This window comes from Dama dama, chromosome 15 (assembly GCF_033118175.1).
Source record: "Dama dama isolate Ldn47 chromosome 15, ASM3311817v1, whole genome shotgun sequence".
Lineage (NCBI taxonomy): Eukaryota > Metazoa > Chordata > Mammalia > Artiodactyla > Cervidae > Dama > Dama dama.
This window is the reverse complement of record NC_083695.1, coordinates 20,258,829-20,285,747: the sequence shown is the minus strand read 5'-3', so window position 1 is coordinate 20,285,747 and position 26,919 is coordinate 20,258,829. Positions and strand designations below refer to the sequence as shown.

Below are 26,919 nucleotides of genomic sequence, written 5' to 3'. Positions count from 1 at the left end.
AGAAAAGAGAGTGAAGTACTGAAAATAAATTTGAAAGTGGATTTGGAGAATGACCATTCCTATTTTCTAGAAGAGTTATGGATTATAACAAGCCTGTATCTCTGTGAAGGTCTTTGCATTAGTTGGTCTCTCTCTCTGGAATGCTTTTCCCTCCAGTCTTGCTTGGCTCAGCTAAGATTACATCTCCTTAGAGTGGTTGTCCCTGACCATCCAATCTCATTCATTTTCTATTACATTACTTTGTTTTATTTATTACAGTACATTACCATCCAAATATTTCACATTGTTTTTTCATTGCCTTCCCTCATCCCCACTGGACTAAAAGTTCCCTGAGGTCAGAGTCAAGTCTACATGTTTATTGCTGTTTTCTGAGCAATTAAAACAGTGCTACACACTTGTACTTGGCGCTTAGTCGTTCAGACATATCCAATTCTTTGCGACCCCATAGACTGTAGCCTGCCAGACTCCATGGGATTCTCCAGGCAGAATACTGGAGTGGGTTGCCATTTTCTTCTCCAGAGGATCTTCCCAACCCAGTGATTGAACCTAGATCTCCTGCATTGAAGGCAGATTCTCTACCATTTGAGCTACCAGAGAAGCCCTTGCTAGACACTTAGTAGTTAGTCAAAAAATATTTTGTCATTTAGTTGAATGCCAAAAGACCCAGATCTGGTCTTCTGAGGCTATTCCAGTGCAAAAGAGTATATTTTTAGTCTTTTGAGTCAAATTTACCTTTCAGAATTGGATTAAAATGAAACTCCCCCATAATAAAAATTTATATGCACAAAATTTTGCATATAATTTGAGAGAGTCCATGGACCTCAGGCTAGGAATTTCAGCAATAAAAGTGTATGCATAAATATTAAGAAAACCTAACTGAAATATTGAGCTAAATATCACAAAAAAATTTAATTACTATGAACATCAGTGTCTTAATGTTCATTTATGGTAATGAATTGTGTTGCTCTGGGAAAATTTTGCAACCCTCCAGAGGGGAAAAAAAAAAGGCTATCTATAAATGTTGTGTGTTTTATTTATCTGGTGGAAAGGATTTAAAGCTTATAGAGAAAGGCTAATAAAAATACATACTGTAGAGCAACATAAAATATATTTCAAATAGGTAGGAAAAAATGAGTCAAAAGAAAAAAAATAAGGCTAGGAATGTAAGATAGGGCCAGGAGAGAGATTCATACTCAAAATTTATGCCATGAAATTCAACATTCTTGCTAGAAGATAGTAACAAATTTTATTCACGGTTTTTTAGCAGCCAATGCAAAGGAGAAAAAGTAATCAGTTATGCCTTGCAGAGGGTCATATTTTATATACACTTATATATGAATATATGTATATATATTTAACAGCACACTGCTGCTTGAAAGAAGGAAGCTTGAGTGCAGAAATAAGGAATAGAGATTATGATTATATTTCCACTGTTTGTTTTTGATAAGTGCCCTTGTACCTGAGCTGGAAATAACCTATAGTAACATTTTCAAAAATAACTAGCACTGTGGATGTTTATAATCAAGATTTGATGCCTCTCTGTAATTTTTGTTAGCAGTAGGCCTAACAGAGAGAGGCCTCATTTGGCCAGTTAAGACCCTTCTAGATCACGTACAGATGTGAGAGTTGAACCATAAAGAGCACCGAAGAATTGATGCTTTCGAACTGTGGTGCTGGAGAAGACTCTTCAGAGTCTCTTGGATAGCAAGGAGATCAAACCAGTCAATCCTAAAGGAAATCAACCCTGAATGTTCATTGGAAGGACTGATGCTGAAGCTCCAATACTTTGACCACCTGATGCAAAGAGCCAACTCATTAGAAAAGACCCCGTTGCTGGCAAAGGTTGAGGGCAGGAGGAGAAGGGGGCGACAGAGGATGAGATGACTGGATGGCATAACTGACTCAGGGGACCTAAGTTTGAGCAAACTCCAGGAGATAGTGAAGGACAGGGAAGCCTGGCTTGCTGTGATCCAGTTTGAGCAAACTCCAGGAGATAGTGGAGGACAGGGAAGCCTGGCTTGCTGTGATCCGTGGGGTTGCAAAGATTCTGACAAGACTGAGCGACTGAATAACAATAATGCAAGGGCAGAGGGGTGGGGAACAGACAAAGAAGACAAGGGTGTATCCGGCAGCATTCCACCCCTCCTGCTGAGGTACACTATTTACAGACAACAGCCAGCACTTTCATGCTCCCCTTTAAGGGGTGTACACCTAGGACGCTGACTAAATTTGCACATTCTTCCAGTTAACCTTAGTTTCCTTGGCTAGCAGACCATCAGAGACTTCCAGGCCTTCTCTTCGACAGAGCAAATACAATAACTAGCTCCTCAGAACATTATGTGGATTTGTGGCATTCTCTGAGGGGCTATAAATGGATCACACTGACAGCTTTATTTGTCATTCTTAAATGGAATGTGTTTCTCCCCCTTTGTGTTAAATTGAAATCAGATGGCATTTCTTATTTCAATGTGGAATGTTTTTACTCTCGTAATTGCAAAAGTACATTCACGATACTGATACTATTCTAATTGACGAAATTTGTGTTTCATTATTGGGGAGAGAGGGGTGTCCTGTACTTGTAATGTAACTGAGGGAAAACAACTGATGCAACATTTTTGCTTTGCCAGTGTATTGAGATCTTGATACAGTGGATAGAATTCTGTCACCATATGGAAGCAGAGACAATTATAGTACATGTAATGACATGAATTTTAGAAGCAAAGATATAAAAAGGCATATCCAGCCCAGTAGCCACAATCCAGAAACATAAACGTTTTTTGAAATCTCATCTCTCCTTTGCCTCCCCAGCTTGTCTCTGGTCCTAATCCTCTATCCCTGCCCTTGTGATGGCTCTGGTTCAAAATATGCAGTGGCAAAAATAGCAGGAATTGGATTAGAAAGTACTTACTACCTTCATACCTTAGCATATTTTTTATGTACTAAAATCAGTTGCTTTTCAATCCAGGTGAAATTTTTCATTAAAAATTCTCTACCATTCCTATCTACCCACTACTGAATCTGGGTGACAAAGGAAGTCCTCCTACTTTAATTTCTTAAATCCATCTAAAGCTTTCAGTGTTCTTGCTACTCATCTCAATACTGTGCTTATTTTAGAATTTTTCAGCACTAGAATATGAGTACATTTTACTTGCTGACTTTAATCTAGGTTTATTTTCATATTCATTTCATACACTCATGCTTTCAATAAAGTTGTCTTTAGTGAGCACATACTATGTGCCAGACACCATTAGGATGCAGTGAATTACATCAGGTATTATCTGCCCTCATTTGGCCTTCAAGCTGGTGGGGAAGATAGAGGGTAAAAGAATGACACAAATATGGGACTTTCCTAGTGGCCCAATGGCTAAGCCTCTGTGCTCCCAATGCAGGGGGCCTGGTTCAATCCCTGATCAGTGTTAGAAAACGCCGCGGGAGGAAAAAAGCCGCCTCTAAGGACCGGTGGTAAAGGGCTTTATTGAGCGGTCGCTCTTGGGCAGAACTCCCGGGGGCGGGTGAGCAAGGAGACAAAGGGAGTCTGCGAGGTATGAGGGGGTGGGGAGGGGTTTTATAGCCAGGGCCCGCATCCAAGCCAGGTCTTTTCATATAAGGAAGAAAGTGCGGGCTACAGCGGCGGTCAGTGTCTGAGGGCTCCGGGTCGGTACCTGATTGGACCAGGCTGCAGGGGGTCGGTCCCCAGAAGTTTAGCCAGCCTCCGGAATTTGCCTTGCGGCACTTTTCCGGGGCATGTCTCAACATACCCGACCTTTCAATCAGAAAACTGGATTCACATGCCACAACTCAGAGATCACGCGCTGCCACTAAAAGATCTTGCATGCAGCAACTAAGACCTGTTGCAGCCAAATAAATAAAAATATAATTTCAAAAAAGAGAATGACACAATAGTTATGAAAATGCAACCATTCTAAATGATACTAAAGAGAGACACGATTCTAGAAAACGAGAGCTACATGATGTACAAGAGTCAACTAGACAAAGAGTATTGGAGGAAAGCGTGACATATGGGAAGTCATAGCTTACAGAAAGCAGAAGAGAGCAGGGGCAGCACGAGAGACGAGGAAAGGCGAGTGGCCAGAGGACAGAGTAGGGTGGACAACTGGAGTCTGCAGATGCACTCAAAGGTTATCACCGTGAAAGGCTTTTTAGCCATAGCAGGGTGTATTCCTTTATCCTAAAACCAATAAGAAGGTGGGTTTGGGGGGCTTTTTGAGGGAGAGGATTATAGTCACATCATCAATTTTATGTTTCAAGAAAGTGTTTCTGGCTACAATGAAGAGTACTGGTTGGCAAGGGGCCTAAGTTACGCAGATCAGCTGAACTTTTTGAACAGAGAGGTACTGGTAACTTGGCCTAGGGGAGGAAGGATGAATTCTAAGCTGTCAGTGGATTCTAAGGATATACAGAAGGTAAAACTGACAGTTTGTCTTCTGCGGTATTTATGTAGAGCCCACAGGAAAGTGCCGAGGATCACTGGCAGAGGAACAAGCCTGTGAAGACTGATGCTAAAGTCAGTGCTGGGCATGCTGAGTTTGAGACGGCTTGGAGTTGACACAGGGTAGAGCAAGCAGACATTTGGTTATGGGTGTGAAGCTTGTCAGAGAGCTCTGGAGTCCCAACCGGAGATAGAAACTTGTAACGCATCTTCACATTCACAGGTCTGGATATGATCAATAGGATCCACAGATGGAGATGACGTGCAGAGAAAGGTTATAAAGTCAGCAATGGCAGAGCATGCTAGGACCAATTGAATTCCTTGAGGAATTCAAATCCATCATGGCCACCATGGCCATCATGGTCCTTCACTTAGGACGAGCATTAAGGGTGAAAGGAGGAACAGAAGAAGAAAGGGAAGGAAACCCAGGAGACTGCTGGGTCATGGAGGCAAGGGAGCAAGGATTCCATTTTGAGAAGGTGGGGGGAGTCAGTTGCCTTGACTGTGGAAGACTGAGAAAGGAGACATTTGTTTTGAATTAAAGAGAAATGGCTCAGTGGTAAAGAATCCACCTGCCAATGCAGGAGACACCCAAGATGTGGGTTCGATCCTTGGGTTGGGAAGATCCCCTGGAGAAGGGAATGGCAACCCACTCCAGTATTCCTGCCTGGGAAATTCCATGGACAGAGGAGCCTGGCGGGCTACAGTCCATGGGGTCACAAAGAGTTGGACACGACTGAGAGAGCATATACACACATTACTAAATGATATGTCTGGGTAACAGAGCTGTAACCAGTTCTGACTGCAGTCAAACATGTCAGAGACTGTTTCACATGTTCATAGTGTACCTCTATCTTAAGAAGATGCTCAGGGAGCGGGCGTGGTAGACAGGAAAGTCATTTTGACATGTTGGTGACCACTGGAGACAAAGCGTAGCTCGGTGGAACTTGTACACAAAACAGTCCGAGGTTCCGGGGTCTGATGTGGAGAGAAAATGCAAACCTGGAGCTGGAGGACTTTATGAGCTGCTTGTTCACCTACCTGATGGTGCTCTTGTGAGTGGCGTAAATAAACCAAACATTCACGAAGCAGTGTTGCCTGGCCTCACCCATTGCAGGCATTGCTGGCGGAAGGGAGAGGCCATGGGCAGGGACACTGCAGAGAATGTTCTCAGCAGCTTCTGTGGCATGTGTGGCAGCCTCAACTTCCCTCCCTGTCCCTCGACAGCACCAAAGAGTGAGCCCACCCTGAGGGAGCGGAATCCAGGGAGGGTCCCAGCACAGTGAGCACTGAGATGAGGCAGAGGTGAGACTCAGGTCATGTGAGCTGCAGACCAGACAGGAAGTAAGAAAAGGAAGAAGAGCGTGGTAATTATTTACAATGGTTTGGCTGTAAAGGGGAATAGAGCTATTGGAGGGCAGCTGCCGAGAGAGAAGTGGATGACTCAGCACTCATGCATTCAACAAACAGTAAACTATCTTATGCGTATGAGGCAGGGGGACAGGCACCGACTGGAAAGACATTTTCGATCCCTAATGGGCAATTTGCCATAGATATATTCTGTGTAATAATCTCAAACGCCTAAGGACTATTCTGTGATCTGATTTTTTTTTAATGCAACCTTTTTCCTCAGGTATAAACACTTACTTGATTTTTATAAACTGATCAAACAAATTTGTTAAAAATAATGGAGAGAGAAAAGTAACACTTCTACCTATATTGGGGTTTTTTTCTTGGTCCTCATTCATTACCTTTGTCTTCCAAATTTGGACAGTCTTGCCAGAAAAGAGTTTCTAAAAAGTGTCTTACCCCTGTGTTCAGAGCATTCCATGGTGCTGACATTTAAAAATCATCTAATCACCTGTTATTTATAGAGCATTCACAATATTCAAGCATGAAATACTACACCATAGAAGTTAGAAATGTGAATAAAGCAGGGTTTCCCTAGCTAGATTATAAACTTTCTGAGAGCTCTTTGCACTGCTGTATTTATAGCTATTGAAAATAAAGCCAGAGTATTATAAATATGAATCTTGTAGTGAGAGGACATTTAAGGATCTTTGGGTTTGTAGAGGAGGGTACAGTGGGTTCTACTCAAGAATTCAAGACGATGCCTGAAAGAGGTAGTGTCTGAACTGGGTGTTAAGAGATGAACATTTCAGAAGCAGAAAGCTAGAAACAAAGTCATGGAGGCAGGAAATAGCTTTTGGGGAGAGGGCTACAGAGAGGGGAAATGGTTTAGTAGGACTAGAAAGGTTATGTGAAATATGGTCAATGTACTGATCTCAGCTATTGGAAATTTCTTTGCTGAGAAGTTTTAGAGTTGATCTGCTAGGGACTAGAGAAATATTGGACTCTTTCAAGCAAGTGGGAAAGCACAAGGGTTTAGGAAGAAAACGGATCCACCCTGAAGCCTGGGAAATGATGGTGACTGGAAGTAGGGGTACATGAGAAAAGAGGCCAGTGCCTGGAAGGGAGATGATGGAGGCTGGATGTATTATTGATCACAGTGGACTTTGACTTGTAAAAGGGAAATGACGTTTGTGTGCCAAGTGGCCATAGCCAGGTGGTATGTTCTGTACAGAGGTGCAGCGATGGAGGAGAAGACTGAAGATGACTCCAAGTGTTCAAGCCACAGAGGGTGACGATACCATTGATGTTAGTCAGGCAGGAAAGGAAAAGCAAATTCAGGAGAGGATGGGGGAGGAGGATCCAGCCTGGAGAAGCATCAGAAAAAGACAGTTTAAGCTGTGGGTGTGAATGAAATTGCTGCCAAATGGAGAACCAGAAGGAAGGCCCATGCTTGAGGGGAGGAAGCAGAGGAGCCAGAAGAAGAAAATTGAGAGGAGTTTCCTGCAAGACTGGGACTTCTCTGGTGGTTCAGTGGTTAAGGCTCCATGCTTCCAATGCAGGGGGCACGGGTTCAATCCCAGGTCAGGGAACTAAGATCCCACATGCCATGCATTGGGGCCAAGAAAATAATTTTTTTTTAATAGTACATATACTTTAATTGGAGTTGGGCTTCCAGACAGCAGAGAAGGTGGAAAATCTACAAACATTTCAGTGCATATGAACTCTTATGTAGTATGTTCCAAGTGGTACAGCAGAAAGACCAGCTATTACTTGCTCAGAGACTCAAAGGAAAAAAAAAAATTTAAGTGAGATTTCAAGGAAGTCAGGAAAACATGTGGATTTCAAGGAAGAGCCTCGTGCTGGGATGTGTTTCACTTACAGTATGATCATATGATCATATACCTTTCCCTTTCTCATCCTTTCCCTTTTGAAATGGCCCCACAAAATGGGCTGTGCACCTGTCAGTACTGTATCATATTTGGGCTCAAGATCTTTGCAGCTCTACCCCCTATTTATATTAATGAACACTGACTGGCCTAGGGTCACAAGCCATCAGTGCCTTCCTTCAGAAATTTCTCTTCACTGCTGAGAATGTGACTTCAGCTCAGGAGCTCCTATGTATTTGTTAGGAAGGCACGGCAAGGGAAGAGATTTGGATGAAACTTGTGAGTTGGGAACGAATTGTGCTTCTAGTTAGGATTGCCCTAATTCAAGCTTCTGGTGTGTCTCTAGGAGTAAGACAATTTTCATAGCGGTAATAGATGGCGCTAGTGGCAAAGAACCCGCTTGCCACTGCAGGAGACGTTAAGAGATGTGGGTTCAATCCCTGGGTCGGGAAGATCCCCTGGAGGAGGAAATGGCAACTCACTCCAGTACTCTTGCCTGGAGAATCCCATGGACAGAGGAGCCTGGTGGGCTGTGACCCCATGGACTGGGGTCCATGGGGTCACAAAGAGTGGGACACGACTGAAGCAACTTGGCAGGCACCAACTACCTCCAAGCAAAAGTATGCTGTTTCAGAGCTTTCTGGTGGTCCATTTTTAAAAAATACACCTTCCAACACAGGGGCTCAGGTTTGATATCCAGTCAAGGAACTAAGATCCCACAAGCTTCAGGGCAACTAAACTCATGTGCCACAACTAGAGAAGCCTGCACGCTGCAACAGAGACCCAGCACAAACAAGAAAAAGAAGTACACCTTTGCCCATCAGTTTTCATCATCGTCATCCCTATTCCTGTCAAACAGAATAATCCATTTTATCTCAATGCCCCTGTATCATGTTTTACATGCTTTAAATTTTTGATGAATTTCATATCAAGAGGATAAAATACTTGTCTTCTTTAGGGGAAGTGACGTATCTTTTCCTCTCTAATAGAAGATTAAGAAGAAACTGTGTCTTCCTTTTCCCTAATTTACCAAGAAACTTAAATCTAAACTATACCTTTAATCAAGTGCTAACCAATGTAGGTAGCATATATACTTCTTCCTCTTTTACTCTGAACACTTTTTCTTTTCTTGGCCATACTTCAAGGCATATGGGATCTTAAGCCCCCAACCAGGGATTGAACCTACTGAGTCTTAAAACATCAGACCTCCAGGGAAGTCCCTGTTTTCTTATTTTTATTCACATTTCATTATTTTTCTTTTTGGAAGCCACCTCAGATCCTTAGAACAGAGTCAGAGTGTAAATAAATGAAACAGTTTTACTGCTGACTAAACATCTTTCTACACATTGTCTCATTTGCTTGTGAGAGCAGTCCCTCAAATAGCTGGCATTAGTACCCTCACAAGGCAGATGACGGAACTGAGCCTGAGTGAAGTGAAGGACTTCGCTTCATGCAGACCAATACCCAGTGGGATGCAGCCCCAGGTCTTCTTTCCCTAATGGTGGTAGTCATTCCAGTTGCACCTGATTGATTTGTAAGTAGCATACAGTTGGCTGGGATAGCACTCATTCAGATGAGAAATCACTGATATAACAAACTAGTATTTCTTGAGAAGTTTTCTACTTGATGATGAAACATTCTGTGCTTGTATCTCCTACCCAGGTTGTGTAACTATCCAGAAACACACGATAGAGCCCTCTTTCAGCAAGTATTCTTGGTTAAGTCATGAAAATGGAATTGGAGCTTGTTTTCCCCCTTTGTATGGTAAGTAACTACTAATATGGATAGTTCTAATCTTCTCACAATATTAAAAACAAATGGAACTACTTCTTGTGTGAAGATGGCATGACTTCTAATATCTAGATTTGCCATCAGTGTGTTTCATAGAAAAGAGAATGTTCAATTTATTTGTTCAGTTGTGGTTTGTGTCAATGTGAAATATATATTATCTGGTTTAGAATTTTGTGTCATTTTGTTCTATGTATGAGTCTTGGTCATTAAAATAAAAGAATTCTTCTACTCGCTTTATAAACAATGTTAAGATTCTTTAGAGTAGCATCTTGTGCAGAAAATTGACATGTGGATGCTGAAAAGTCATGGCCACAAACAAGGAAGATTTAGAAATGCCAGATCTGTGCCATGGCATTTCTGTTCATCCCAGATGCTCTAGTTTGGAGCATCCACCCCTTTGGCCTAGGAACTGACTGTCTAATTGGAAAAACTTATCACTTTGCAAGCAAGCGATTAGAACTCAGTCATCCCAAGTGAGTGACATCACCTTTTGAGGAAAGGGCTATTTTACTGAGTCTTCACCAGTGTATTGTGCCTACAGGACTTAAATTGATTTGAGACACTTCACTCTCCTTTGTCCACAATCACAAAATCATTTATTTTCACACTTCATTGTATTTTTTCTGTATATGTTCTAGTGCATATTTAACAGGAAAATTCTCTCTAGATGTGTAGCTGTGAATATTGCAAAATTTCATTTTTTCTAATGAATTAGGGAGGTAGGCATATTTGAATGTGTGGGAAGGCTGAATTACAGATAACTTTAAACAAATGTGGCTTTTATTACTTTAAACTACATATAGTAACTTCAACAAAACATTATAAAACAGAAATCCTTGAGGAGAGTTCTCCATTGTAAGGAGACCTCTTACGATGAATCATATGAACATTTTGTTATTAGCATATAGATTGGGTGTATGTAGGAGCTTGTAAAGTGCCTGAGGTTCATTGAAAATAGCTTATTCTGTCTAAAAAGTGTACATAAGATTGAAAATAAATGTTTAAAACACCATATATTATCCACCTATAAATAAAATGTTTGCAAAAAAAGGTAAACATCAGCCCAGCTCATGAGCAAATTATCAAAAGATTTTAAATTTATTGAAGTCTTAAATTAATGAGATATTACCATGTGTGCATAAATAACCTAAAGAATAAAATTTGCTTATCCTTCTCTCATATGGGTATTTGTGCTAATGAATCAGGATCCTATTTACACGATTAGTCCCAGAAGTAATTGCTTATTTGAAGAAGTCCTGTCTTATGGGTTTTCAGTTAATTAAATATATTTGCATTTTAGGCACACATTTTAAATTCTAAAGTCCTATTTTTCATAAGCCAGATTCAAATATGTTCATGTGATAATACGTCTCATTAAGGCATAAGTCTTTCATTTTTAAAGAAACTTTCAGAATAGCCATATGCATAAAATGCTTATTAATGAAATCCAATCAATATTTTAGAAAAGTCAACCAATTAAATGTTTTCTTAGTTTAAATTTTCCTGTTTGTAACTGTGATTGCCATGCTGAACATACCTTCAATTTCTAATTTTCCAGTTAGCTTTATTTAATCAGAGTTTCTTTTTCCTGCTTAGATTTTGCACGGCAGTTTTTAACTTCTAATATGCCTTTGGAATTATAAGCATCCTTTTCCTGAAGACTGGGTTTTTCAAAGTATGTGCATATTAACATACTGATCTTGCCAACCCAAGTGGGAGATTACTAAAATATGGAGCAAAACTTTTCCAATACTGAAGAACAAAGTATAGTAATTCACAAAGTTAGGTATGTTTTAAAAGGTATAGTTTCCTTATGGTTTTAAAACATATGAGAAGTTGGGAATTTAAGTATGTAAGTTATTTAAAAAATCATAAATGCCTTCATGAGATCAAAGCTATGGTAATCTCATGGTGCTACCCCAGTTTGGAAGTTTGAAGAAGCTACTGAAGTTGTGGGGGGAGAAGCAACAGACGGACAGGCAAGATGAAGGGAGGGGCGAGGGAGGACCAGAGGATGCATGCAGGGGACCCAGGGTCTAAATCCAGAGACCATGGCAAGACCAGATGCTGGGAGATGTACAGAGGGACCCAATTTGGAAAGCAGATTTGAAATATCTGTTTTACACCACACCTAACTGACCTCTTTCTAGGTGGTTATTAGATGTTTATCTAGTGTACTGTGTATCTATTAGGCTTATTACTTCCTCTTTGCAAAGAAGATATAAGATGCAGAATCTGGATATAGGTTCAAATTCCAGTATATGACTAGATCTAACTCAAAAAAGGGTAGTAATAGAAAAAAAAAAGAAGAAGAAGAAAATGATATCCTACAATCATAATGTGACAGTTATATTTCGTCCGGTTTAGCAGTACTGCACAATAATGTCATTTTATTGTCATCTTAACATGGGATTACACTATAGGTATAAAAAGGAAAACAGTCTGACATCCTGAAGAATATATACACTTTGCAATAAAATAAATTTCATTCAATTAAATCTTACTGATTCATGTAAGAAATGATCTATGTCAAATGTAATACCAATAGTCTCCTCAGAAGATAACATTTTCTTTGTAGCTGGAATTGCCCTTAGGAAGCATTTTTTCTCATTTAGAGAAAGTAGGAATAAAGCACTTGTATTACCATTTGTATAAATTTTTAATACTGAATAAAATATTAGTGTTTAGTGTAATATTGATTCTGAACATAATACTCCTCCATAATGGCATGCTAATTGGGAAGAATTAAATCAGATAGATTCAAAAACCCGGAGAATGGATCATGTAACACTTGTAATTTTTTTCATTAGTTTTCAAAATTCCAATTAAAGTGGAATTAATCTGTACAACAGAAATTCTGTGCACATGCACCGTCTCTTCTTTCCCACTGCTCCACCCCACAGTGAAATACAGGAGTGAAGAGGGTGGGAAGGGACTGCCCTGGTGGCCCAGTGGCTAAGATGCCGTACTCCCGATGCAGGAGGCACAGGTTCAATCCCTGATCAGGGAACTAGATCTCACATGCTGCAACTAAGATCGGGTACAGTCAAATAAATAAATTAAAAAAAAAAAAGAGGATGGGAAAGAGGGCAGATCTTCACTTATGAGTTTCAACCATAGAAAAATAGCATTCAAGAGACAGGTGATCTATGTACTTTGTAATTTACTAACTGCGAGCCTTAAACCTCTTGTCATCACAGTTTCTTCATCAGTAATATAACTAATCTAATAGTACTAATCTCCCTCAAGTTGTTGAGGGAGTGAAACAGAGAGGCTCTCTCACAACCAGGGGCGATTCTGCCCTTCAGGAGACATTTAGCAATGCCTGGAGATGGCCTCTGCTGTCACAACTGGAGGGGGTATGTGTGCTGACATCTGGGGAGTAGAGGCCAAGGCTGTTTCAAATCTTCCCAGGATGCACAGAACAACCCTCCACCCCCACCCCCCACAAAGAAAAACTCATCCAGCCCAAAAGGTGGAACCGCAACTGAGAAATCCTAGAGCAAAGTGAAATAATATATGCAATGAGCACAGTGTCTGACATACAACAGGCTCTCCAGTAAATTTTAGCATAATTACATTGTTATGGCTGTCATTATTTGAGAAAGAACTCCAAGTCACCTGCCTGGTATGGGGACTGAGTAAGCAATTCAGAAAGTCCATCCCAGCAGTCAGTTGTGTCTGTCTGCTAAGTCATCTACTGGGGGTGGCCAATTTTTAAGTGTTTTTAGAAACAGACTGACCCACTTAATATGTAACTAAGGTAGCAGGCTCATAAATTTTATCATACCAAAGTTCAAGGGCTATCATTTAATTTTTACTTTCTTAGAAATTAGACAAAAATAGGGAAAGACAAATAATAACCTATAGTGACAGGTGATTTTTACTTTTTAACTTTTGCTTTTAGTAATAGCTGAGGAGTCTCCTGAAAATCATTTACTTCATAAAATAAATTGATGTCTGGACAAATAGCTAAGAAATATGGTCTTCTCATTAATAAAAGATCTTGATTAACTGCTTATATAGTACATGAACAGTATCAATTTCAAAACCAGTTGACTGCAACCATATAGTTTTAGCTTAATGTTAAAACATTTTAAGGAAGGCAAAATTCTTGCTTAATTCAAGATTGTTTTGGTTAAGAATCCACCTGCAATGCAGGAGACCCTGGTTTGATTCCTAGGTCGGGCAGATCCACTGGAGAAGGGATAGGCTAGTATTCTTGGGCTTCCCTTGTGGCTCAGCTGGTAAAGAATCCACCTGCAATGTGGGAGACCTGGGTTCAATCCCTGGGTTGGGAAGATGCCCTGGAGAAGGGAAAGGCTACCCACTCCAGTATTCTGACCAGGAGAATTCCATGGACTCTATAGTCCATGGGGTCACAGACAGTCAGACAGGACTGAGCAACTTTCACTTTCACTTTCTTAGGTCAAAAAGTTCTGAGCTTGAATTTCACACCATTAAGCTGTGTGATTTTGAATAATTTGCCTAACGTCTCTGAGTTTAGTTCTTTTATCTGTTTAATAGACATAAAATTACTGTAACATGGGTAATAGGTATGTTAGGTGACAACTGTAATTCTCTCAGTAACATAGAGTTACTGAGAATTAAATGAGACATCTAGAATTTAATCTGTATTCAGTTCAGTTCAGTTCAGTTGCTCAGTCGTGTCCGACTCTTTGCGACCCCATGAATCGCAGCACGCCAGGCCTCCCTGTCCATCCCCAACTCCCGGAGTTTACTCAAACTCATGCCCATCGAGTCAATGATGCCATCTAGCCATCTCATCCTCTGTCGTCCCCTTCTCCTCCTGCCCCCAATCCCTCCCAGCATCAGGGTCTTTTCCAGTGAGTCAACTCTTCGCATCAGGTGGCCAATATATATTAGCAGTGACTAAATGGTAGCAGTTATTATTTTATTATTATTTCTTCTAGGAACCTTGCACTATTTTTCATAGCCACCAGTTCTCATTCTAAAGAATGATAACTATGATGTAGAGGTACGTTTTTTATTAATAGGGGAAGCTCAAATTAGTTCTATTACCTCAACAAACAAAATCCTAGACTTGCTTCAATAAATTTGATTTAAAAGGAAGAAAGAAAACATGGGTATTATATATGGAATTTTCCAGTGAGAATTTAAGGAAGCAGTGGATTTTCTAAATTAAAGAATGAATGATGTGAACATTTTTCTCTCATATTTTAATATAGTTGGTAATCCACTTTTTAATTAGCCACCTAATTATAATTCAATAGAAATTTCCCTAGGTGAATGTAGTAACCTACTTCAGAGAGAACTGGTGCTTTGAGTAGGCACTCCTACTGTGAATTTTGACACTTTTTCAGGTCCAATTTGTTCCAAACCTAAACTGCCCAGGAGAAATGGAGAGAGCTCTGTTTCATAACCTAATAATTCTGACTGCCAGGAAGGACGATTGCAAAGCTAAATTCACCTTCTATCAGAATTTTTATTTCTCCATTTCTTTGTTTCTTGAAGAAGACTCAACTATTTTCTTTCTTCCCATTAGTCATGTTTTAAATTTGAAAATAAAAACGTGAATAGTCCAAACTCTGACTCCCTTCATTTTTCTCGCTGATTTACATTCTTAACTTTTCAAGTTTTCCTTAAGCTCCAAATGAAAGGTCATTATTTTTTGTTTCTCGGGTGGTCTTTTTTTGTTTTTTGTTTTTTTTTGTTGGCTTCCAGGACTAAAAAGTACTTGAGGAGACAATTCCAACATCGTAATAGGCATCTGTTTATTTCCATAACCCAGACCCCATGTTGAGGAGGGAGTTTTTTTTTTTTTTTAATTTATTACTTAGCAATAGATATTCAATGTTCCCAAACTTTACATTTGTTTAATCACTGGTTATTCATGAACTTATTCTAAAATATTTTCAAACCTGACATTTGGTGCTGAATCAACTGTTTTATTGAACTATCTCTTCTAACCAGTTTTAGCTTTGTGTAATTACAACTTCAATGTCTTTGCATATAATTTTGAACTCTTGTCTCTTAATTTCTGGTTCATATTCATTAAATTTACACAGAAAGTAGAGTTGAATTTTTCATTTTAATTAGTTTATTTCCTTGCTTCCACCTTTGCACCCTAGAGGTTATTTTCTTTTTTTAATTTTCTTTTATATTGGAGTACAGTTAACAATGTTGTGTTAGTATCAGGTATACAACAAAGTGAATCAGTTACACATATACATGTATCTATTCTTTTTCAGATTCTTTTTCCATTTAGGTTATTACAAAATATTGAGCAGTGTTCCCTGTGCTATACAGTAGGTCCCTGTTGGTTATCTATTTTAAACATAGCAGATATACATGTCAATCCCAAACTCCCAATCTACCAATAAAGTATAAGTCAGGTCATTCTGCTCCTTGACTCAAAACTCTTCAGTGATTCCCTGTTTCAATCAGAGTAAAATCTAGAGCCTAACAATGGTCCTCAGGCCATCTATGTTTCAGCCGACCATGTCCACCCTCTCTTCCTGCCATCCACCTCCACATTAACTCCACTCTAATCGTAACCAAAAGTGGGGTCTGGCTGCTGGCTGCTCAAAAGACATCAAAGAGGCAAGGTTGATGGAAAGGAAAGTTTGCTTTCTTTTGGATGTCAGTAACCAGAGGAAAAGACATCTCCTGTCCAAAGGCCAATTCCCTCACCACTTCTCCCAACTACATCCAGTGAGCAAGAGCTTTCATAGGCAGAGGGAGGGGGCTTCATGCTGAAACAGCACAGTCAGCTCTGACAGTCGTCTTGAAATGGTCACCAGTGGTCTGATGATTATCAGTATCATGTTGATTGTTATAAGTACAATTAATATTCAGCTCCAGGGTCAGTTTGTTTCCATTTCCTTGAGGCCAGTTTTAGGAATTGTGGCAGCTTACATCGTGGCTACAGTCTGGTCATCTTCCACCTGGTGGGGGTTTTAGTATAACTCACAACCTCACAGGATAGGGCTCAGAATATTATCTATAGCCCTTGAGAAGGAACTAAATGTAACTTTGCTTACTAACTATTAATGCTTTGTCCTGTTTGACTGCTTTTCTTTTGTTTATGCATTTTCTCACTTCTCTGATTAAACTTAATCTTTGATTTCCCTGGTGGCTCAGTGGTAAAGAATCTGCCTGTAATGTAGGAGATCTGGGTTCAAACCCTGGGTCAGGAAGATCCCTTGGAGAAGGGAATGACTACCCAATCCAGAATTCTTGCCTGGAGAATTCCATGGACAGAGGAGCCTGGCAGGCTACAGTCCATGGGGTTGCAAAGAATTGGACATGACTGAATGACTAACACTTTCACTTTTCACTTTGGCTAAAGCTTTTCCATGGACAAGAAGCAGGCTGAGGACATGGGGGCTGGGGGAAAGGACTAAAGCGTCCTTCTCTGTTTCACAATTGCTCTGGCTTCCCTACAGTTCTGCCAGCACAGGAGGCATGTTCCTGCCTCAGGGCTTTTGCACATGCGCTGTCCTATCTGGGACATCCTTCCCAGGGAACCCACATGACCTGCTCTTTCCTCTCCTTCAAGTCTTTCCTCAAATGTTGACTCAGTACGCTCTTCACTGATCACCCTTGTAAAAATGTAACCCCTTCCCACAGTCCCTATTTTCTTTCCCTGATATGTTTCTCAGCATGATAACCACCATCACCTGATAAATTGTAGAACTGACTTATTTATTACTCATTTATTTCTTGTCTGTCTCCCACGACCAGAGTGTAAGCTCCATGAGGGCAGTGTTTTTTGTTGGTTTGGGCTGGTATCTAGCAGACAGCTGATATTAGTTACATTGAACTAAAGTAGAATTGTTGCCTTATTGACCTTATTTTGTTTGTTTCAAAGCCTTAATTTGCCTCTCCTGTTTTTTTTCTTCTGGTGCTCTGTTCCTTTAGGAAAGTGTCAATCCCCTTAACCAAGATTAGGATTTAGGAAATAGTTTCACTGTGTTTCCTTTTGATCTCTGATAAACTTCAAGTGGGAGAGGTATGCATTTTAGCCATATTCCTTTTCCTGTTTGTTTTCCCATTACACAAGGAGACCATTATCACCAAAATGGTAAATGGACTGGGATAGATTAGATTCCTAATCACAACACTCCTGGGGTGAATCCTAACGCAAAAATGAGAAACAATGGAAATGCCATGTTCTACAAACAGTTAAATGAAAGACAGTTGGAAGGGTTACTTTCCTTTGGACCTAGATAGATTTTTTTTCTAGCACACGTGTTCCTAACGTAAATATAGAGCCCTAAACCTGATTTGAGAAAATACCTACCTCCTGATGACAAGAAAGCCATAAATATAGTTCATGACCAAAGATTAGTCACTGTTTATTATTGCTGGTGACACATGATACATAGGAAAGGCCTGGCAACATTTCAGATTTCTCTAGTCGGCCATTTGTCATTTCATAATGGAAGATGAGGAGGTATTTCTATATTAACGGCCTCTACGAAAGGGAAGTGAGTGGAGAAATGCCTGATGTGTTTTATCATTGAGAGTCAAAGGGACACCTGACAATGTTAAAAATGTGCTGAGTAGATCACAGTGTTTGGTACAAGTTGGTCCTCTAAATAATATGACTCCGTTAAAGAGGAAGAGCAAGAAAAGGTAGAAGAATAAGGGAAATATGTTTTCTGCTGCATAGCTCTCCCTTGTGCCCTTGAACAACATTTCTGGACTTGAGCTGAGACACAGGAGCTTGATTTATCTCTAAACCTGTAATGTTTTGAGCAGCATAATAGCCCCAAAACCCGCTGTTTGGGCTGCGCTCCTATCCCAGCACAGAACATTTCCAGCTCGGATCAGTTCAATGCAATCCGTAGAGATGTGATGCACCTCCCCGCCAATTTCACATCGCTTCCCGATTTCAATTCATAATTTAGGATAAACCAAGTCACAGAGCATGTTCATCACTTCCACCTGATCAAAAAATTCACACCCGTATCTGCTTGATAACTGCGATGTCTATACACGTGAAAGACATCAGGCTGTTTGGGAGAGAACCTTAAAAGTGGGGTTGGGGATGTGGACAGCCAAGAATTTTTTCTTGGAAATGTTGGTGCTGAGGAGTTTTTAACATAAGCAGTAACTCCTGTGATGCTCTGCAGAATTCCAAAGACACTGATAAAAATTAAAATAAAAAGCCTCAGCTTGGTTATATGTATGCTTCAATAGGCAAAGAGATATATTTAATGCAGAGAGTGTTGAATCTGAATTAGTACAAATATTATTAATTTAATGTTCATACTGCATTTTATGGTTTATAAACTGCTTAGCAATAATTTTATATATTTTCCCTCACAGCATCACTGTAAAATATATCAGCATTTTATTTTTCCCATTTTATAGATGAGGCAACCTTTAATAAGTGATCTATTTCTTTCCTGTGCATATTGGTTAACTGGTAAATGATTAATTTATGTCTACATGAACTTCATCATGCAGAGTATTTATTTTAGTGTGAGTTGGTATTTATTTTACCCGCAAAGCATTACAGTATCCAATTATGTATGCATGTTTTAAAGGCAGTAAAGCAGCCACCGGTAGTTAATGCAACATTAAGTCAGAGATTTTAAATCCACAGTAAATTCTGAGTTAGGGTATTTAAATCAACCATCCTCCTTTCCCCCAGCCTTGGTCCGTGTGGATGAGAAACGGTCCTTCTATAAAATGACCATGTGGCACTTGTCCAATGACACAGAAAAGTTATATTGAGATTTTCAGAGTTTCAAATCTTAACTGTAAAATAAAGAACCTAAAGGCTTATAACTACATTTGGCGAGAGTCTGGAGGAGCAGGCAAATCTGATCAGTGACCTGCCCACAGCATAACTTGTGACTGTGGAGTTTCTAGCCGGCTCTCTTCCTTTTGCCATCTTTATTTTGCTGCCTTCATTTCTTCCTTTCCTTATCAATTTTTGCATCAGTGAGATGGTTGCTGTGGCTGCCTATATGGAGAAGACGCTAATCTAATCACACCTAACATAATTAAACCTTATGTTAAGGTTGAATAAAAAGGGAAACATCTTCTGCAACACTGTCATTTGCATTATTTATCCATAATGTGCTATACCCGAAACTGCCTCCTCTCTCAATGGGTGCAGCACTTGCAGCCCGAGATTCTCAGAAAGGTCATTTGTATAAATGTGGACGGACGTAGAGCCTGTCATACAGAGTGAAGTAACTCAGAAGGAGAAAAACCTCACGTGTTAACACATATATATACAGAATCTAGAGAAATGGTACAGGGCAAGAATAGAGACGCAGCCATAGAAAACAGAAGGGGAGGGGTGAACCGGGAGAGTAGGACTGACACATCCACAGCCACCCTGTGTAAACTAGACAGCGAGCGGGAAGCTGCTGTGTAATGCAGGGAGCTCCGTCGGGGTGCTCTGTGACGACCCCGAGGGATGGGGTGGAGGGGCAGGAGGGGGCTCAAAGAGGGAGAGCATGTATGTATGCATAGAGGTGATTCACTTCTCCGGACACCAGAAACTTGACACGACATTGTGAAGCAATATACTCAGTAAAAAAAAAGATTTTCTAAGCATCCTAGGCACTGACTCAGTTAGATTCCCTCTAATATCATTTCACCACTCTCATCTTAGTCAAAGGACCAAAAGGTTCAGTCATTTTATAAACCAACATTTTTTAATCAATTAAAAACATGCTTTCTTTTCATGATAATTTATAGTATATCATTCTCCTCCATTTATTGACTCAAAGACTCTTATATTCAGCCAACAAAGGATTCTAAGATAAAAAATTACTTGCAAAAGATCACTGCCATAATTTCGCAGGCAAAATTTCAAAGTCTAAATACTGCCAGGAAAGTGAAAGTCCCTCAGTTGAGTCCAACTCTTTGCAACCCCAAGGACTATACGGTCCACGGAATTCTCCAGGCCAGAATACTGGGGTGGGTAGCCTTTCCCTTCTCCAGGGCTCTTCCCAACCCAGGGGTCAAACCCAGGTCTCCTGCATTGCAGACGGATTCTTTAGCAGCTGAGCCACAAGAATAATGGAATGGGTAACCTATCCCTTCTCCAGCGGATCTTCCTGACCCAGGAATCAAACCAGGGTGTGGATTCTTTACCAACTAAGCCATCAGGGAAGCCCAGATACTGCCATGTTAGCTGTCAAAGGCAGATGATTTAAAATACATTGTGTGCGTTAGGTATTTAAACTCTTTCAGAATCCAGAAACTGTCTGCTTGAAAATCAAAATGTATTCTTTAAACTAAGAGAGTACCTAAAAATTCAGGAAGTGCTATAATCTGAATTTTATGAAATAACTTTTCTTATTAAAAATGTACTTACTGAAACATAAACTCCATTTCATCAGATCTACCAATAAGACAATGTATTATGGAATAATATTTTTTCATTTGTGTCATTCAATTATGGGATGTATTGTACAGTATCTATTTAACCAAGGCATAGAAATTTTAAAAATGAATTTTTTCTTTACAACAAGGAGCAATACCACAGAGGAATGTCATTGAAATATTATCCCCAGGCTACTTGCTTGGAGATCAGTTATAAAAGGAATTTACTCTGATTTAGATATACTTGACCTTTAAATGGATACTGGGGATTATTTTTCATATAATGATGATAGAAAGAAATTGGGAGATTTTAGCCATCTCACTCTGCTTTAAAAATGGAAAAATATACATATAATTAAAGGAAATATTTCAAAATATGAGTGTAATATACAGAGTATACAAATTTCACCCTTTTAAAAATCCCTCTAACTAATTAAATACCCAAGTGAAATGCCATTATAGCTTCCTTCATATACAGTGGTTCCAATATCTAAAAATCCAGGGCTTTTCCCAGTCCAAAACTTTTTAGATAGCATTTATCCTTCCCATTAACATTTTTTTGACCCATACTGCAGCTTCTACATTGAACATATCATTTTCCTCTGAGAACTGCATGTCCTTACACAGCCTTCCAGGAGAACTGTGAACTTACATCACTTTCTGCTGTAACAAAGGACTAAGTGGCCAGAGAACCAGATAAGACTCCCATGCACTTGGCTCCTTCTCCACCACCTCTCACTGAACATGAGACATAAAGGCACATCCCCTTATTGTAAATGTTGAACTGGGCTTGATTCCCAGGTTCTCAGTCCCATAATTCCCAGGACCCATTATTATGGCATTTCTGTTTTCATTGATTGTCATCTTTTTATATAATTCTGTTAGCTTCTGCCAAAAAGAAACATTTCGAGGAAGGATTCTTATAGGGAAAAGCTGAAAAATAATAGCGATGCTGAATGAAAACACTGTGTTCCTTTTCATAGAAAGAGCTTATCAAGTATTCATGATATTTCAGAACCATATTTGGAGAAGGTGCTGAAACTTAATCTCACTTCCAGATGAAGTCAGCACAGCATTTATACAATTATTACCTAGCATTTCCTCGCAAACTAATAAACAGTATTTCAGCTAAAACTTGAGCTTTATTCTACAAAGAACCTAAAAATTCTTACAAGGAAGCGTTCCTTATCCATCAGAAGTTGGTATGGAGAAAGGAAAATTCAAAGCCGCAAATACGGGCAGTGCCTTTCCATCACCAACAGAGTAAGAAGATCCCAGCCCAGAGCATGGGTCTCAAGAGCGTGTGGCAAATGCACGCCTAGAGAGAGAGGAATCCATTAGGATGCCATGGCTTTGAATCAGTCATTTACACCTGCCAACTTGTTCTCGTGGTTCTGAACCAGGGTTCATTTGGTAGCCAGTTCACTGGTTACAATTCTTCTTCACATATACTTATCTCTACATCTCATCAACTCAACAGACATGAGTTTCAGCAAATGGCAAGAGATAGTGAAGGACAGGGAAGCCTGGCATGCTGTGGTCCATGGGGTCTCTACAAGTTGGATATGACTGAACAACAACATCTCTATCTATGCCAATGGGGAGAAAATACAGCAGTCAATGTAACTATCAGCTTGATAGATACATTTCTTATTGTAAAGTTGGCATTCTGCTGTAAACAGCTTTTAAATTTATGTGAATATTGCCAGTGAGCACATTTTGAAGTCATATAATTCTCAGTTGCACATACGGAGGTAGAAGTTCCATTTCTGGAACATGAGGCTAGATGGAGACAGTCATTTCTCATCCCATATATTTGTGTATAAAATACAGCCACTCCCATACATACTTTCACAATGCCTTCCCCACCCTACAGGAAAAAGAACTCATGCTTGTAGGAGATGACAGTGAGTCTAACGCTGTCCTCAGAGAAATAAAGTTCCTTACACAGGTTCACTCAGCCAGTAATAGAGGTGAGAATAAAACTCAGGTCTGACAGATGTACTTTGATGTACTTTGACCTAACCTCTTCACTTACTTTCTATAACTGGCAACTCAGGCCCTGAAGAGAAGAAGCAAATGAAAGTCCCCTGGCTGCCAGAGAATAAACACTGGTCCTGTTGGCTATTTCTTCTAAGCAACTCTAAACCCAAGATCTCACCCAAGAAGTGATACTGTTACCTCTATGATGTTTGGAGAAACCTTGTCTAATTGTTTAGCTATATACATAATGTTTTGGATTCTGATTTTAAAATGAACACTATGATCAACCCAATAAATAGTAATATCAATTCAAGGCAGTGTGTGATGAATTCTAGGGAGCAGGATTTGTTGAGGAAGGTTTGCATTCTAGGAGAGCATACAGAGGAGAAAGCAGTCTTCTTAGGATAGAAAAAAGAAAACAAGAAGCCAAAGCAGAAAGAAAAAAAAAGGTATCTGTGTTTTATGTGCACACACGTGTGCATATTCTGTAAGTATATGAAATAATTTGAAAAAAAATTAAAAATAAAATGTACACTATTAACACAAAGGTATGTGTTCATAGTGAACTTAAGAATTTCTTGAACATTCCTTATCAGGGAACTGGAAAAGCAAAGAGAAACAATAATTATTTTAGCAGTTACATAACTGTCTTTCATTGTCTATTCGTATCTCATTATTTGGCCTGCCTACAGAATTAGTTATGAGTCCAATTCCAGTGATCTTATTATGTTAATTGACCACATCATATTTAATTGTTTACAAGCACACCTTTATATTATTTACCTAAAACTAATCTGAAAAAGTTCTTAAATCTATTTAACTGGAGCTGGTAGGAGTGAGAGTACTCCTAACTAATCATAAGCTTAGTGATGCACAGATGAAATATTCTGGATTTTGACCATGCATATTAGGTATTAGGTATATTCCCGTCAGCCCTCTGTATCTGCAGGTTCTGAATCCACAGACTGTACATCCTCAGATTCAACCAATTGCAGATCGAAAATATTCAGGAAAAAAATTCCAGAAAGTTCCAGAAAACAAAACTCGAATTTGCCATGCCAGCAACTACTTACATAACATTTACATTGTATTTACAACTATTTACATAGCATTTACATTGTATTAGGTATTATAAGTAATCCAGAGATAATTTAAAGTATACAAGAGGATGTGCATAGGTTATATATGTGAATACTATGCCATTTTATATAAGGGACTTGAGTACTGTTAGGTTTTAGTATCTGTGGGGTCCTGGTAACAATCCCTCTACCCATACCAAGGGATGGCTGTATTTCAGTGTCATTTTGGAGATTATTTTTTCATCTTAAAAAATAATAGGTATCAAATGTCATTTATTAAATCATTCTGATTTAATGAGATCATCTTTCCATCTCCCAATAAACTCTTTGCTTAAACCAGTTCAAATATTAGAACCTTTTCTTAAAAAAAAAAAGATCATCACTTAAGATTGAAATTATATAACTAAACCAGGGATTCATTTCAGTGTCTAGCATACCTCCTCACTTCCAATAAATTCTTCCTAATATCTAACTCAGTTCTTTCCCAAAATGTCCTCTACAAGAAATGTGATACTAAATCATCTTCCTCAGTCTGGATTTTTCATCCCTGTAATGCTTGCTTTGAATCTAACATTCTTTTCCCATTCTCCCAGGCCTCCAGGTTTCCTCTAGGCCAGTATTTCTATTAAGAAATTAGTTTCCTCTGTGTTACTGACAGCAGCATTTCAGTTGCCAGGATTGTTTCTTTTGAACAGAAGACCCAAAGGGTGCTTCCCTCATTTTAGCCCCAATGTTTCTATGATTCAGCCCCCAAATAATTTTTTCAGAATTCCTTCAGAAATGAAACACTCATTAAAAACAAAAAGAAACAAAAAAGAGCTATTTCAAAAAGAGGGCTAAGCTGCAAAAAAAAATGGTAAACAGAGACTTTGCTGGTGGTCCAGTGGTTAAGACTCCAGGCTTCCTCTAAAGGGGGCACGGGTTCAATCCCTGGTCAGTGAACTAAGATCCCACATGCAGTGCAGTGTGGCCAAAAGATATCAATAAATAAATAGAGCATGAATTATTTTCTTCCCTGGATGCTATTTTGAATGGAGACAGGAAGATGAGCTAAACGACCTCTTGATGATCCCCCAGCCCTGTGATTTTGTGATCATCTTAGCTTCCGGCACTTCATCTTCTCTGAACACTAAAATCTAATCTGCCCTAAAACATGGGAGTGTTTAACAGATGATAACCTTTTACTGGAAGAAAGAGTCTGCCTGTTTCCTTGGAAGTAATTTCCTTAATAATTGCTTTCATTTATATTCAAGGCAGCCCATACTGAATCATTAAACCCAAAGAAAGTCATAAAATAAAAATTAGCAGACATACTATGTAATGATATGCAATTTATTTCTTGACTTTTCCCTTTGTTTCTCTGCATGAGAAACATTTATTCCTATAAATGGTTAAAGGATTCATGAACTCTACTCTGCTAAACCTAAAAATCATCCTTGACACAACAGCAATGGTTTCAGTTTAAACAAGAGAGCTTTGTGAACATCAGTGGACATTTTACTTCCATGGCTACCTTCTGAGCAGCGTTGCCACAGAGCAAATTACATCTGACAAGGCTGTTTGGTGAAGATTAGCAGCAGTTAGATTAAGCAGTCCTTGAGCGTGCCATTTAATCCACCACTAGTGGTTTTTGTGCACTAAGCCAATGATGCTACTTGGAAGCACACCAATTAGGTTATTAATTCTTGTTACTTTGTAAGCAGCTATTTTTGAACCAGTAGAAAACTTTGAAAACAATTCCTACTGATGAATAGTTAAAAACAGACCTCTTCCAATATCAGATGGATGACCTGGTTGACTCTAGATTCAGATGCCACTGTAATTATTACATGATTACGACTAACAATGATTATGGTAAGACCATTCCATTAAGTACCAGAGCTGAGCTTCCTGTGCATTATAGCAGTTTCCCACTAGCTATCTATTTTACACATGGTAATGTATATATGTCAATCCTAATCTCCCAATAATAAAATAGCATAAATATGCTACAGGAAGTGAAGGAGGAGACGTCAAAATTCGACTCTGGTGGGACTCGAAACCACAACCTTTGAATAACCACACCCCAGCAAGAATTCCAGTGCACTATCCATTGTGACACAGAGCAAACTAAAATGGACTGGAATGGGTGAATTTGACTCAGGTGACCATTATATCTACTACTGTGGGCAAGAATCCCTTAGAAGAAATGGAGTAGCCATCATAGTCAACAAAACAGTCTGAGATGCAGTACTTGGATGCAATCGAAAAACAACAGATTTATTTCTGTTCGTTTCCAAGGCAAACCATTCAATATCACCATAACCCAAGCCTGTGCCCCGACCAGTAACGCTGAAGAAGCTGAAGTTGAACGGTTGATGAAGACCTACAAGACCTTTTAGAACTAACACCCAAAACAGATGTGCTTTTCATTACAGGGGACTGGAATGCAAAAGTAGGAAGTCAAGAAATACCTGGAGTAACAGGCAAATTTGGCCTTGGAGTACAGAATGAAGTAGGGCAAAGGCTCATAGAGTTTTGCCAAGAGAATGCACTGGTCATAGCAAACACCCTCTTCCAACAACACAAGAGAAGACTCTACACATGGACATCACCAGATGGCCAACACCAAAATCATATTGATTATATTCTTTGCAGCCAAAGATGGAGAAACTCTATGCAGTCAGCAAAAATAAGACTGGGAGCAGACTGTGGCTCAGATCATGAACTCCTTATTGGCAAATTCAGACTTAAATTGAAGAAAGTAGGGAAAACCACTGTTAGACCATTCAGGTATGACCTATATCAAATCCCTTATGATTAAGTAGAAGTGAGAAATAGATTCAAGGGACTAAATCTGATAGACAGAGTGCCTGATGAGCTATGGACAGAGGTTCGTGGTTCGTGACATTGTACAGGAGACAGGGATCAAGACCATCCCCAAGAAAAAGAAATGCAAAAAATCAAAATGGCTGTCTGAGGAGTCCTTACAAATAGCTGTGAAAAGAAGAGAAGCAAAAAGCAAAGGAGAAAAGGAAAGATAAACCCATTTGAATGCAGA

General features: G+C 39.4%; 1 protein-coding gene across 1 annotated transcript in view; it reads left to right on the top strand.

Moving 5' to 3' along the window:
• The window catches only part of RHOBTB1 (Rho related BTB domain containing 1), a 136,519-nt gene that overhangs the window by 6,887 nt on the left and 102,713 nt on the right, over window positions 1–26,919 (top strand). Inside the window, exon 3 of the mRNA XM_061161594.1 lies at window positions 9,352–9,453. The gene's annotated coding sequence lies outside the window, so the exon portion shown is untranslated. The remainder of the gene's footprint in view (window positions 1–9,351; window positions 9,454–26,919) is intronic.